This window comes from Chelonoidis abingdonii, chromosome 2 (assembly GCF_003597395.2).
Source record: "Chelonoidis abingdonii isolate Lonesome George chromosome 2, CheloAbing_2.0, whole genome shotgun sequence".
Classification (NCBI taxonomy): domain Eukaryota; kingdom Metazoa; phylum Chordata; order Testudines; family Testudinidae; genus Chelonoidis; species Chelonoidis abingdonii.
In genome coordinates, this window is record NC_133770.1 from 174,635,310 (window position 1) to 174,650,465 (window position 15,156).

Here is a 15,156-nt window from a genome sequence, read left to right on the forward strand (position 1 = left end):
TTGAGTGAGTGCATAGGAGTGCACTCAAGGAGCACCCTCGTCACCAGACTCATAGACTCGTAGGTCAGAAGGGACCAATATGATCATCTAGTCTGACCTCCTGCACAAAGCAGGCCACAGAACCCTACCCATCCACTTTTATAACAACCCCTAACACATGACTGAGACTTGTTACGTAGACAACTATTGGTATGTCTACACTACAGTTAGACACCTACGACTTGGGCTTGCTGGGCTCAGACTAAGGGGACCCTCCCACTTCACAGGGTTCTAGATGCCAGGCTGCAGCCTGAGCCCAAATGTCTACACTGCAGTTAAATTGTAAGCCCGAGGCCCGTAAGCCTGAGACAGCTGGCATGGGCGTCTAACTGCAGTGTAGACATACCTAAAGAGTCAGAACACAATAACTCTCAAAGCAGTTGTGAGGTTAGACTCCTCCCTCTGAGGAGCAGGGCACAGGTGAGAGGCAGAAGTAGCAGAAAGGGTGAACTGCGTTATAGAGTCTTTGACATAAAGATCATCTGTTCAAATATGGCCATGGTCATGCTTTTAACCATCTGATGACTGTCCTGTGTGAAATGAGCTAGGCAGGTTCAATCCAGTTCCTAGCTGGTACCCTGCTCTAGGAGTTTCAGAAGAGGCCATGTCAGCCAATCAGACATAGTGGGTGAACAGTGTTCGATGGCCTGCCTTGCTGTAACTGTTTTTAGTACAACAAGACATCAGTGCCCAGGGCTGTCTATCTAGGTCCCTAGATTAGCGTTATATTCACAAAGGGAAAATACATGTATGGAAAATACTGGCAACAATATTCAATACTTATACAGATGGAGTTTATTTACTTCTCATGCAGGGGCTGGATTAACAGTCCTGGAGACTTAAGTATTTTATTCACCAATCAGATCAAGCACCGACAGTCCCAGCTTCCCCCCCAATACCCTGCCAATGAGTCTCAACCCTTACACAGAGGGACTATTTATAAGGAGCGACGGGGCAGGTCAGTCTTCATGCCCATTTGGTCCTTAGCCTCTGTGTTAAGACAATCACCAAATATGCTGTGCAGGTCTCTGTGATATGGAAAGCCAACTTGCCTAAGGCCATCAATTCAGTTCACAAGAATCACTCACTCAGATTGTAATCAGTTTAGATCACTAAAACTGGGCTCGACACAAACCAGTGACTTAGATTTGAGAGGTTCTACATCTTATTACCTGAGCCATCCTAGCTTCTTATGTAATATTTTCAAAACATTACAGCAGAGAACACATCCTCTTTGTTTCTCTACATACTTCCTTCCCTCTGCCTCTTCTCTCCAAGTGGGTGCTACACTAAAATGAAGTCCAGTTTAATTACAGACCAGTTAAAAGATACTGAATCTGTTCTTACGTATGTGTGTAAGAAGTTCTGTGTGCATGAATTGCTCCTTTTAAAATGCACATAAACATATAATGCAGAGCATGCAGACAATGCAGTCAAGAAGCAGGGAAAGGGAACTATTTGTAGAAAATGAATTCATGTTGGATGGGAGTAAAACTGCCAACTTTTCACATCATATCTCAAACCAGATTATAAACTCTTTGGGGCAGGGACCATATCCCACTGTAAATCACCTAGCCCACTCTGATTACTGTAAAAGTAACACTAAATATGGATCTGAAATCTTAATTTTCTTGTCTGTGCTCTCCTCCCTGCTATCTCTTTTAGAGGTATGCTGAATGGCATGTATTATTTTCTATAATAGAGAGCTGATTCTATAAGTAGGACCTCATTTTGGTCAATTTCAAAGTCCTGGGCCTTTAAAAATCATAAAATTTCACAATTTCAGATATTTAAATCTGAAATTTCACAGTATTGTAACTGTAAGGGTTTCAACCCCAAAGAGACTGTGGGCAGAGGGTCCGCAAGACTATTGTAGGGGGGTCATGGTATTGCTGCTGGCCGAGAGCCCCACTCTGAAGGCAACACCGCCAGCAGCAGCGGCACAGAAGTTAAGGGTGGTATGTTATGTCACCCTTACTTCTGCGCTACTGCTGGTGGGGCACTGCCTTCAGAGCTGGGTGCCCGGCTAGCAGCCATCACTCTCCGGCCTATATAGTATAGGGTAAAAGTACACAAAACACCAGATATCATGGGGGGAGACCAGATTTCACTGTCTGTGACACATTTGTCATGGCTGTGAATTTATTAGGGCCCTATCTATGAGCAATGACAGAAGGATCTAAGCTCCCTACACTAACTGCCCAGCTGTGCTATCAAGCTACAGTTTAGAAATGATGTCGTTGGTGAAACACGTGCAATTATTTCTGTATCAGACATTTTCCTTTTGCTGCAGGAAGCCTCTTAGATGTGACAGGATGATTTAATTCTATACAAACCTCACCTCCCTGAATTCTTAGAATGTAGATATATACCACTACCGGTATTCTTAGAGTTAGGGCTCTACAACCTCACTGAACAAATATAGTACAATAGAACTCACAGTTTCACTGGAATCCCTAACTTTTAGCTATTACGTACTTTTCTTAGAGAGAGACGGGAAACCAAATAGATCAGAGAGATCTATAGATATCTCTGAATTTTCAATATAATGTTTTCATAGGTTAGCAACACACCATGGAACCTGCTTGCAGTGCATTCAGTAAAGGTGAAACTCTGCTCTTAGGGTGGTGGAATGAAAGTCCCAAGGTGCTTCAGTGTATTCAAGGGACTATAAATATTATCTTCACTCCAGTTTGGTTCCACTGTGCTAATTCCTTTGGGGATATCCAGCACCAAGGTGTTAAACATTGGGCACACTCCCAGGAGATTACCATATGGAAGCTGCCGCTACCTTGTGTGGTGAAGAGTAAGGAGGAATTCCCCGGACTTTGCTACAGCTGCTTGCAGTGCGGAGGGAAGAGGAGCCAGACTTACAATACCAGTAGCTATTTCCCATCAGAAGTGAAAATGGCAATTCCCAGAAATCCTAATGTAGCTGCCAGTCCACAATGCAACGGCAGGAGGTAAAGTGAAGACAAGTTCCCATGGTTAAGCAGATGGGCTATTTTGCACTCTTTTTACAGTGGAATCTTATTTATAATGGAAAGATTTTTCCTGGGTATGAAATAACAAGCTCTGCTGCAATTAAGACCCCTGGGGGAAGGCTGCTGGTGCCTGACCCCCAGGGGCAGCTTTAGGCATTTTGCCGCCCCAAGCATGGCAGGCAGGCTGCCTTTGGCGGCAGCCTGTGGGAGGTCCGCCGAAGCCACAGGACCAGCGGACCCTCTGCAGACATGCCGCCGAAGGCAGCCTGCCTGCCGCCCTCACGGCGACCGGCAAAGCACCCCCCGCGGCTTGCTGCCCCAAGCACATGCTTGGCATGCTGGTGCCTGGAGCCGTCCCTGGTGACCCCCTTCCCATTTGGATATGCAGATTATGTGGAGCAACCTATTCCACCATCACATTTGTAAAGCAGCAATCTCTCAGGGAGGAGCAGCCTCTTCTCTTACATATATCAAAAATAGGCAGAGTTCCCCATGGCGCTGTTGGGGTTTCTGGGTTTTTTTATATATAATTTATTTTCCTGCCGATCAGGTGTCAAAACCACCTTTTGAACTGAAATCATGTATTTAACAGTGCGAAGAGCACCCCCAACATTGGTGAATAACTCCAACTGCCATCATGTACTCATCCCAGCATGCACATATGTTTTATTTGGGTTGCCTGTCTAATCTTCCTCTCAAATAATAAGAATAAGAATACCTAGCTCTTATGTTGTGCTTTTTTTATCTGGAGCTCTCAAAGTGCTTTAAAAAGGAGGCCAGTATCATTATCCATGATTTATAGATGGGGGAACTGAGGGATAGAAAAGGGAAGTGACTTACCCCAGGACACCCAGCAGGCCAGTAGCAGAGCTGGGAATAGAACCCAGGTCTCTCTCAGGTGTTTCTATGGGGTTGGACACACTAGAACCTAACTGCATGTTTTCACTATGAAATTCACAATTTTATAAACAGATAGTGGTGAAAAGATGAGAAAGCAAAGGAATGTTGTTATCCTAGCAGGAAAGCACTGAGTATGTTCACAGTAGGTCTGATCTTGCACCACTGGAGTCAGTGGAAGCAGGACTGGACCCACAACTCTTTAACTGAGCAGGCTGGACTACTGGTTTGGGCCCTAATGTTGCAAAGAGTCCTGTGGCACCTTATAGACTAACAGACGTATTGGAGCATGAGCTTTCATGGGTGAATACCCACTTCGTCGGATGCATGTATTCACCCACGAAAGCTCATGCTCCAAAATGTCTGTTAGTCTATAAAGTGCCACAGGACTCTTTGCTGCTTTTACAGATCCAGACTAACACGGCTACCCCTCTGATACTTGGCCCTAATGTTGTAATTCATCCCAGCCCAAGAGGCCAACCCAGGTCTATGCACCACTTAAACCCTTCTTAAGTCCTCACAATATGAATTATCAGAGGGGTAGCCATGTTAGTCTGGATCTGTAAAAGCAGCAAAGAATCCTGTGGCACCTTATAGACTAAAAGACTTTTTGAAGTATGAGCTTTCGTGGGTGAATACCCACTTCGTCAGATGCATGTCACATGCATCACATGTGACTATAAGTCTATAAGGTGCCACAGGATTCTTTGCTGCTTTTACAATATGAATTATGTGGACCTTAAGTGGTACATAGGTTTTGTATTGGGTCTCCACACAGGGTTGAATTTCACCCAGTGTGAACCAAGGGCATCCAGCACTTCACAGCACTGCTTAAAGGTGGCTGGAGATAACAAATGGAAAACTTTCTCAACCTAGAAGGGCATGGTGGAGCACAGCTTTAGCATGCTGGATACTCCACGGGCATTGGAACACTGGCAAACTTTATGCCAGTGGCAGAAGTTAAGGCTACCCCGTGCAGCTCTGCATCAGTGAAGCACAACCAGCTCACTCCAACTCACCCAATCCTGTCTGAGCTCTGATATGACAGTGTGGAAAAGCAAGCCTGGAAGGTTATTCCAGTTTTAAATCAGCATAACTCCACTGATTTCAAAACAAGCAAGCACTTCACTATAAAAACTGTAAATAACAAAATGTATAAAAAGAATCATATATTGACAATCCCTTGTATGGATGGATTTCAGTGGAATTGTAGCAGCTTAAAACTAGATCAACTCAATTGTGAAGCAAGTTTTAGACCTTTACTAAATGCATACAATGGATTGTCAGCATATGATTTTCCCCGCTCAGCATTAAAGATACCAAATGATATTATTTAGGTTTGGCAGTCATATGTATTTCTGCATTGCTGATGCGATCATAACAGACTATGCTATAAACTCTTCAGCTACTCTGCTAACACAAACCAAAATATTCTGGCAACCCAGACTTGTTTCTCTTAAATCATACGACATCATAGCGTAAACACCCTTTATTTCCTTAGTCTAGTCTAGACTTACCAAAAATCTATTTAATTACAAGATCCACTGGTTTGCAGTTTAAAAGAAAATGTGTCACCGTGCTTCTTAAGAAAATTTTACATTTTGAACATGAGTAAAAGGAAATTTTTTGAGAGGAAAGTTTTTTAAAGTTTAGTTTATTCTGTAGTTTTGATCAGTCAGTTTATCTTAGGGTATGTTTTATTATTAAAAAACAGCATGCAAATGGTGCTGGAATTAAAATCCTGGTGCTCTTTCACTGCTTGGAAGAGAAGCTGCACTCCTGATCCGCACAGAACTCCAAACAACCCACATGTTTGAAGCAGAGCATGTGAATAGCAGGTATATAGATTTGCGCTGACTCTATGCAGGCAGGGGGATATTTATTTTCTTTTACCATAAACAGACTGTGTTCATGTTCTCAAATGAAAAGTGAGTCTGAGAACCTTATTTACAGACCTAGAAGTACAGGCTAATCCCTTGTCCTTGCAGGCAGTTTCAGCCACCTTTAGGTTTTTCTTGGCAAATGTCCAACTGTAATGCTGGTGTCATATGCTTAATACTGCTTTAGTCAATATGATTTCTGTTGAAGTCACCTGTCGTGTGAATTGGGCAAATGTTTAGCCCTATTACTACCAAATAGTTATTTTGAACTGTATCCTACACAGAAAAGGCCTTGGCTTAGATATGCACCAGGAAGAGACCATTTTCTTAGAAAAGCATAGTTCTCAGTAAACCACAGAACTACTGAGTTCAGACTGTTGTACACATTAAACCACAAAAAACTATGTTTGTATATTTTTAAGGGTCTTCAGCTCCCCAAAACGAAGGATTCTCAGACTGAAGTCTGGAATTCAATCACTTTACTCACCCCACTGGGCCTCAGTGTCCCAGCCCTGTTCCCGTGGGATGTGAGTTCTTTCTCCATGTGTCTATTTAACTGAAGGAATCTGCAATGTCTCCATGCAGCGAGGCAGTCTGGCTCCCCGCCACCCTGAAGGGGGACAAGCCTCTCTGGACACCGAAGTGGGCAGAGCCAGCAAACCCTGTGCTCAGAGGTCAAGGTGCAGGACAAGAAGTATAAAAGCCCAGAGCCCACTTGAAGTTCAGCCACTGGAGAGACCAGATGCCTGTGGTGTAGCTCCCAGTGGGGAGACCACGGCCGTTATTGGCCGAACCGAGGACTGGCCAGACCAGCCAATGCCTGATACTAGCCCAAGCCCAGAGATGCTACCAAACCTACCACTTGCCCATTACCCTGAGGAACTGCCAGGCCTACCGTGTGCCAGTTACGCCGAAGAGCTGCCAAACCAACCGCTCACCAGCTACCCCGAGGAGCCCATGGTGTGTGACCCCATGGAGGATGCCATCCGGACCCAGGTACCTCTAGAGGGGAAGGCAGGAAGTAGCCTGGGGGCAGCCAACCCGAATCTGGCTGCAGCACTGCTAGAGCCCATGTCAGTGTGTTGCGGTCAGGATCCCCATTGACACAGCAGTGGGTCTTCTGCCGCTGCTAGGGCCCCGGGCTGGGACGCAGTCGAGTGGGAGGGCCTGCGTCCCCCCCCGCCACCCAATTCGTGGGTGGCAATCTCCCCATCTCCCTGGCTGCTCAGAGCCAGGAGTCTGGGGTTTGCTGTTGAACCTGTTTGCTTAGTCCCTGCCTGAGGGCCTGAGCTACTGACTGTCTGTTGCCTCATCCTGATCTAGGGCCTGGGCCTGCTCATACTGAATCTGTTTGCTCAGCCCCTGCCAGAGGACTGGAGCTGCTGACTGTTTGCGGCACAGCCAAGCTAATTCCCTGACACTCCTGACCAAACAAGCAAGGGGGTCTGGCTCCCTGCTGCCCCAGTGGGGGACGAGCCCTGGCCAAACCGCTCTATACTCCACCATTTATTATTATTGAATTTTGGGTTAGAGTAGTGTCTATTGTACAAACTCGGTAATAAGGTAAGAGTCCTTGCCTCAAATTGCTATACTCTAAATAGACAAGACAGACAAAGGATGAAAAAAGGAAGGGTTATGATAATTGGGCTTACAGATTTATCCTAATTTTAGTTCAGCTGTAAAAAGTGAGTATGTTCATAAGATGTCTATGGGAAACGGTACAACAGGGAAACAGAGACTAGTCCAAGCAAAAAAGCCTACTGGCATACCTCAAGGACTGCGTTACAATCATGCTTGGTAAACAAGAAAAGTATGGACCCAAAAATCAGTAAACCAAAATTGGTGTGTTTTATACTACGCCTAATTGGTGAACAAAATAATCAGAGGATGGGCTATTCTGCCTACCACTCCCTTTGTGGGTCCTTAAAGAGATTTTGGGGAGAAAAACTGGCTACTGGACAGAGCTTCATCATCAGGGCTGCCACCCCCATCCTCTCCTAGGACCCACTGCCCTCACTGTCCTGATCCTAAGAGATGTCTGGACCATACCAGGCCAGAGAGAGGGACCAAGACAACACTGTCACCTCTATTGGCTCCAGCTAAATTTGTAACATCGCCTGGGATGAAATGGGATTGGACTTTAACAGTGACATCTTCAGCCCAATTCAACTAACTTCTCCAAAAAGGACAGTTATTACTATCTTTAATACCATCTAAGAGACTGTCAAACAATGGAGTTTTGCTTGTAAACTCTCTCTCCAGCTAAGGGGAATAAGGGATGTTGCTAAAATGAAAACTCAACTTAATACTTTACATTTCAAATTCTTTAACTGTTTGTTCCTTCTTTTCTTTATCTTTAATAAAAGGTTTAAAAGATTTTTAATGGTGAGTTAGCCATAATACTATGCAGGCTGAGGTCTCTGTACACCAAACTCTGATCCTTTTTAATATAATTTACTGGTTATTAGTGACTGGGTTATGTTAACATTTTCAGCCCATTTATTCCATTTAAATTAATACAACAGTGTTACAATGATCCCCAATTTATAAAAGAGGTAATCAATCACAGAGCCTACGGCACAGGAAAGCCTCCCTATTCAGAAAAGCAACTTAAGCTCTAAGCATGGGCTTATTTCCTACTGAAGTTGTATAGTCCCATCGAATTCTGTGATTGGGCCAAATCTTAATTAGGTAGGAGCAGTGGCTGCTTCATTCTGTTCTGCTATTACAGACTCTAATCTGCTGAGGCCATCTCAGAATCTGCTAACGCTTTTTCAGTGGAGAAACATGGATGAAGTATGGTCTGAAATTGGGCCCAATTAGTCTGTGTTGTTTAGACATTTCACTAGCTGGGATAGTTACACTGATATTGAGTTAGGGGCTTCTGTAGCAGAGAATCTTGAATAAGTAGCTTCTAAAGCAGGGGAAAGGTAGAAATTTAGAGATTTCTTTTTATGCTTAACTGAATGAATTAACCTGAACTTTTATCCTTGTTTTTCTGCGTTGGAGTTAGACTCTTAACAATGTAGTATTAATGAACTGAAGTTATCCAGCCATCTGATTATATCCCATCTTCTTTATTTTTGACATAAAGAGAACAACAGGCAATTTTTAAGCATTGTGCTCTGAACTGGCATAACTCAAACTCAGTCTAATCTCTAGTGACACAGAATTCCACAGCTGAGGGTCCTCAGTTAAGAATGCCCTGATTCCATCCCCTAAGAGATTCACCTGGGGCTCCATCAGCAATAACTTCCCTGTTGATTACAGCATTCTAGTAGGGCCTGGTCTACACTAGGAAGTTAGGTCAGTATAACTGTCAGTCAAGGGGTGAAAAATCCCTACCTCTGAGCAACACAGTTAAACCGACCTAAACCCTGGCATAGACAGCGCTATGTTGATGAGAGAATTCTCCTGTCAACCTCGGTATTCCCTCTTGGGGAGGTTGATTACCTATGCCGATGGGAGAAACCCTCCTATCAGTGTAGGCAGTGTCATCACTGAAGCGCTACAGCGGCGCCACTGCAGCATTTTAAGTGTACACAAGCCCTAGGAGTGCAGTGAGATTTTCATGCAGATTAAACATATCTTGTACTGTATGGGGGGGGCAGTGTACGATGCAGAGCAACAGTATGTGTTGCCTTTGGTGACTCTAAGAAGGTAGGCTGCTGCCTGTTGTAATGGAGGACACTTATGAGTGGCCTTCCCAGTCAATCCAAGATTGCAGCTAGCTCACAGGTGAGAAAGCCACAGACTAGCATGACAAGTCCACATCTAAAACAAAGAAGTCTAGCTGAAGATGGAAGAAAGGCGTTTCTGGTCTCTGCTGCTATTTAGCTGTCAGGATTTAGCAATGAGCCTAGCAGAATTGCATAGACTGCTCCTTACCTTGACAATAAAAAGATGTCTTTTACACGACCGGGTGGTAATCAATTCAGCCAAAAATGATGTCTCTGATTTTATACATTTGGGAAATATTTGCTTTAAGGACCATGACCAAACAGAGGAGAATTTAAAGTACAGCTATGGGCAGAAAAGTGACCATGTCAAAATGGTACTTTCTAACTCATTATATCTGCTCATGTGTTTGAGTTACATGAGCTTACTATACTGACAAAAATAAATGTAAGCACTACCTACTCCATATAGCTATGGAGGGGCAAGTCAGATTCTACTCTGTTTCATGTATCTACAACAGTGACAGCTAAATTTTAATTATTAAGCATAAAATCCTGGCCCCAAGGAAGTCAATGGCAAAACTCCTGTTGACTTCCAGGGGACCAGGATTTCACCCCAAATCTTTATGGCTGATGGTAATCTCAGAGTGATGCAGAAAGAAGACAGTTTTAGTATTCAGACTCCAGGGCTGGCAGGAAAAGAAATCATCCTTTGACTCTTAAACTAAGCAAACCCGATATTTATTCTCTTAGTGAGTTCCATATCAGTTTGCTCAGTTTACAAGCTAACGGAAGATTTTTCTTCCTGTCATCACTGCTAATTGAGTCTGGTATTAGCTTGATATTCAAAGCCAGGACAAATACATCTGGAGTGGAGAAAAAAAATGGAAGTGGAGGTTGAGAATGCTGATCAAGATCAAATAAGACACAGTTCCAAATATCAGAATGGTAAATTGCTGAGAAAAGGAGAGATTGTAGATAAAGTTTATTGTTTTCAAAGTTTTTAAAGCAGTAGCAAATTAAACTACTGTGGAAATTAAGGGTATATTAATTCTAGCACCTAGTTACCACTTGAGGGGAGGACACTACTAATCAGTTGGTGGGTGAAAAGCAATGCCCACAGCATATATTTAAGAGACACAGAGAAACTAATGGACCGTCTCAAGAAAGTAATGCTGTTCTTGCAGTACAAATACTGCATAAACAGGGCCTGCTGCATTTAAAGAGCATTTGGTAAATGTTTTAAAAAAGAAGGAAACAGTGAGTGAATAGTCTTTATGTATCAATGTTATGTGCTTTAAAGCTTCCTACTCCAGTCATTTGGCCAAGATTTACGCCCTCCGTTGCATGTTCAGCTCCCACTGAAGTCCAAAGAGATTTTGGCCATAGTGTTTAAATATAATTACTAGGTATATAAATACACATATTTAGTAATTTGGTAACTGAAAAATCTACTATGTAATCACTACAAGGCCTAAATATTAAAAGGGGGAACTTGGAGAACAAAGAATAGAATCTTCAGGTTTAGACTAGCAGCACTGGGCTTACAAAAATAATAGTTTGGATGGAGGAAAAACGAAAGCAAGTACATCTATCTATTGTTTATCTCATTGTTTTTACTGGGAAAGCAGACAAATGAGAGAGACCATATCCTCAGCTGGTATAGTTTGGCATAATACCACTTAAATAAATTGAGCTACACTGATTTACATCTGCTGAGGGTCTAGGTTTTAAAGTACTACTAAAAGGGTGGATAGATGTATAATTTACCAAATTTTAAGCAAAGTCTTATAGTAATTATAAAAATTACTTATCTTTGTGCTGAGTGTTTGTTTCTCTGAGGGAATCCACTGGCTCAGTTCATTCAGAATAAACAATTAAGGAAAAAGGGAGGTGGGCGGGAGAAAAAAATCTTTAGCTTAGAACTGAAAATGTGTTGAATAGTGCACGTTGGGGGAGTGAGGGTGGCTTCTGAGAGCAGTCTCAGTTCTGGATTAACCAGTTGGTGCTTACCATTTTGACTCTCTGGCGCCTGAGAGGAAAAGTTTAATTACTGCATCCAATGAGGACTCTCTCTTTTGGTTGCAATCTTCAGAACCAATAATGATATTTTAGCAGCATTTTTATGGACTTCCAATGCACCCAAGTATAGGTTTACACATTTCTAATCAAGCCAAATACACAAGCTTGTCTAAGCAACAACTGAAGCTGACTTAAATCTGTAAATTCTTTTCAGTATAAATGCCAGAGGGAGAGGAATTACTAACCATAATAAAAGGGGGTATTAAATAGGAAATGTGGGATGAAATTAAAAAAGGAAAATATCAATGGAATATCATGAACATTTTCCAGGAAAGTTCTAATAACCAAAGAAAGAAATTGAATCCCTATCATTTGGCAAATCTAAAATATTACTGAACTGGTGCAGCGTTTGACTTAAGATGAGGTAAAACAGCAACTCCCAACATTTCTTGTTAAATCCTCGTAATAATTTGGTAGGTGTAACAGAGTGGAGAATCAGGTCCAAACACTTTATACCAATGGAAAGCTAGGACTTAGAAAAACAGAGGACCAGAACACTGTCACAGGTCAAGAGCCTGAATACAAGACCCAGATCTTAACATTCTGCACCTTTTCAATGAACTGTATCATCTGTTTGGTTCCTAAATACCTTTAACTCTTTTTTGGGTATCAGAAGAGGGGAGTATTGTGCTGGGAATTTTAGTGGCAGCATCAAGTTCTCAGATAGTTAAAGAGGAGATGGTTTGGGAATTGGAATGGTGGGCTGAATCTGTGTTGCTGGATGTTCTGCGAAAATTACATCTTGAAACTATTGCAACTGAAAATCCCTTATTTGGATTTTTTTTTAAAAAACTCCACTTTGCACAGAGAATACATGGCTTCAAGTGTGTACTGTTCATGAAGGTTTTTTTTCTTTTTATTCTCCCTTGGCTTAAACAGTGAATGGCAGAGCTCCGAGTCTGAATAAACAGTGTGGGTGGTGACTGTTCTGTGAGGCCCATGTAAAGGATGCAGACATTTTCTCTCTCTGTTCAGCATTAAATCATGTGGAAACTAGTTCAGTTACAAAAAATATTTACTCTATAACAGTGTAACACACTGAGTATTCTTTCCTAACTTTGTACAGAAAATACTAATTAATTCTCCTAGCTTCAAGCATTTAGCTGTGTATAAAGTTTATTGACCTCACTGGTTGCTGTCAGATGATCTTGCTAAGGCCTGTGAAAAACATCCCAGGAATGCAGTGATGTGGGCAGAAATAAAGTGAGTTCATGCCACAAAACGCTTTAAATGGAACAAAATCAGCAACCATCCAGAGAGAATGCACTGAAAACAGAACTTAAGAATAATCACTGGTTTAACCTCACCTAAGCACAGCTAGTCCTTCAAAATAACCAAAAGTGATTATTATTAAATCATACTTTAAAAAAAATAAATCCTTTAGACATCTGTCATGTGACTATCTGAAGTAACTGTTTAGTGGTAATCTCTGCAGCTGAGTGAGAAGGAACATAATGGAATGACTGGTGGGGCTTAGATGGCTAGGACATAAGACTGGGAATAAGGAGACCTGGGTACTGTTTCCAGATTCCACGTCCCATCAAGGTGAGATAAAATTTCCCTTTTGATAAGTCCCTTAACTTCTATGTGACTCAGTTTCCCCTTCCGTAAAAAGTAAATGACACGCCTGTGTTTTTCAGTGCTTTGAGATCTTAGTAATGATCACATATTTTGCATATGTGAGTTTTATCTGCAGCACTAAAATCAATGCTTTCTGAAATGTCATTTCTGCATTACGTTAACTGAAATCTCTCTCTGACTAGTACCAAAGGAATACTTCAAGCTCCTCATTTCAGATGCCACTGTTAAATTAATAAATTCAGCATGACTCAGCTGTTATGTTTATTGTAAACTCATATAAAGAGAGCCGCTGATCTTTTAATATAAACCTATGTTATTCAAAAGGGATGTCACAGCCTATTTGTATTAAGCAGCGTTGTATAAAGTACTGTATAAACAGGTTTCACTAAATTTTTAGTGTAGGTAAAGGGTGAAAGTGTATGCACCAATCTATATTAGATTGCAAGGTCTTTAGGACAAGAACTGCACCTTTGTATGAGTTTGTACAGGACCTGGCACACTGGGGCCCTGATCCTGATTGAATATTAAATAAAGGCCTGGAAATAGTGTAGTCTATATGTAAGCAGAGTCAGGATGAGCTGTACCCTGACATCTGGTGGTGAAGTATGGGAAGTGTGGAAAGAATGTCTGGAATGTGAAATCTCAAATATTTGCATAGGCACGCCTACCCCATCCCAGACTGCCGAGCTGTGGGACTGCTTTGTGACAGAAATGACTCAACCTCAGTTGGGTGGTACTTGCTAGACAAGGGACATGGGTTCCAAAACCCTGTGAATAGAGAGAGGTTGGGGACAGGTATTTGTGCCTGGTGGTGCAGGCTCCTTGTGGAGCTAGAAGCACCAGTTGCACCCCCTCCTCTCTCCACTGTGGAATGTCAGAGTTGATTTTTTATTCCCTTAAGACTCTAGATACAGGTTGCTGAGCTGAACTCACTTTGGGCTAATGGTGCACTAGCACTGGGCTCCCCTACTATGTGCTGAGATCACTAAGAGCTGAAATCACAAAAGAGCTGAAATTACTGAGCTGGGAGCACTGAGTACTGTGCTAACTAGTGGGGGAGCCTGAAGCTATACTGTGGAACAGAGCAGCTGGCGGAGTGGAGCAGTTTATGAGGATGGCTGGAGCGGACCACAGGACAGCTGGTGGAGTGGAGCGGCTGGCAGAGCGGAGTAGCTGTGGGGCGTGTGGAGCAGCCCACAGAGCGAGCGGAGCCGAGCAGTTTGCTGGGACAACTGGAGCAGCTCACGAGGCAGCTGGTGGAGCGGAGCAGTTTGTGAGGACGGCCGGAGGAGCAGAGTGGAGTGGCTGGTAAGGCGGAGCAGTTCGTGGAGAAGGCGGAAGCAGAACCCACGGAGAGGCAGGGCAGTTGGCCCTGGACCACGTAAGGTGCCCCTTTCACCCAGGCTGGGGGGAGGGACCTCTACAGATAGACTCTTGAATTCTGGGGTGGCATTGACCAGAGACTTTTGGGTTGTTGGACTTTGGAGTGATTGGACTTAAGACCCTAAGGGGAAAAGGACATTGCCAAATGTACTTGGGGGGGTGGTTATGGTTTGTGTTATAACTCTGTTTGTGGTGTTTCTCCAATGGGATGCCGCATTGATTCCTTCCTTTATTAAAAAGATTTCGCTACACTCAGACTCCGTGCTTGCGAGAAGGGAAGTATTGCCTCCTAGAGGCGCCCAGGAGGGTATGGTATGTAAGTGTCCCAGGTCACTGGGTGGGGGCTCGAGCCGGTTATGCCTTGTGTTATTGAAACGGAACCCCAGGATACTGAACCTGGCCCTTGTTGCTGCCAACTCAGAGGGGCAGAAGGGTTACATATACTTTGGTGAGTCTGAAGCCTTAGTCACCTGAAGGTGATCTGTGTAATAGGATAGAAGGTTCTGCAGTCTTTCCAATGGACTAGCTTTTGCCTCGTTTCTCTTTCTTTTTTTTTTCTTTTGGTCCATGTCCCCTGTGGAGTCCCAGAATACAGCTGGCAAAGCATGATGTGTTACTACTTGGCATGCCTCT

General features: G+C 43.1%; 1 protein-coding gene across 1 annotated transcript in view; it reads right to left on the reverse strand.

Moving 5' to 3' along the window:
• Positions 1 to 15,156, reverse strand: part of BCL2 (BCL2 apoptosis regulator) — a 121,737-nt gene that overhangs the window by 45,463 nt on the left and 61,118 nt on the right. The window lies entirely within an intron of this gene.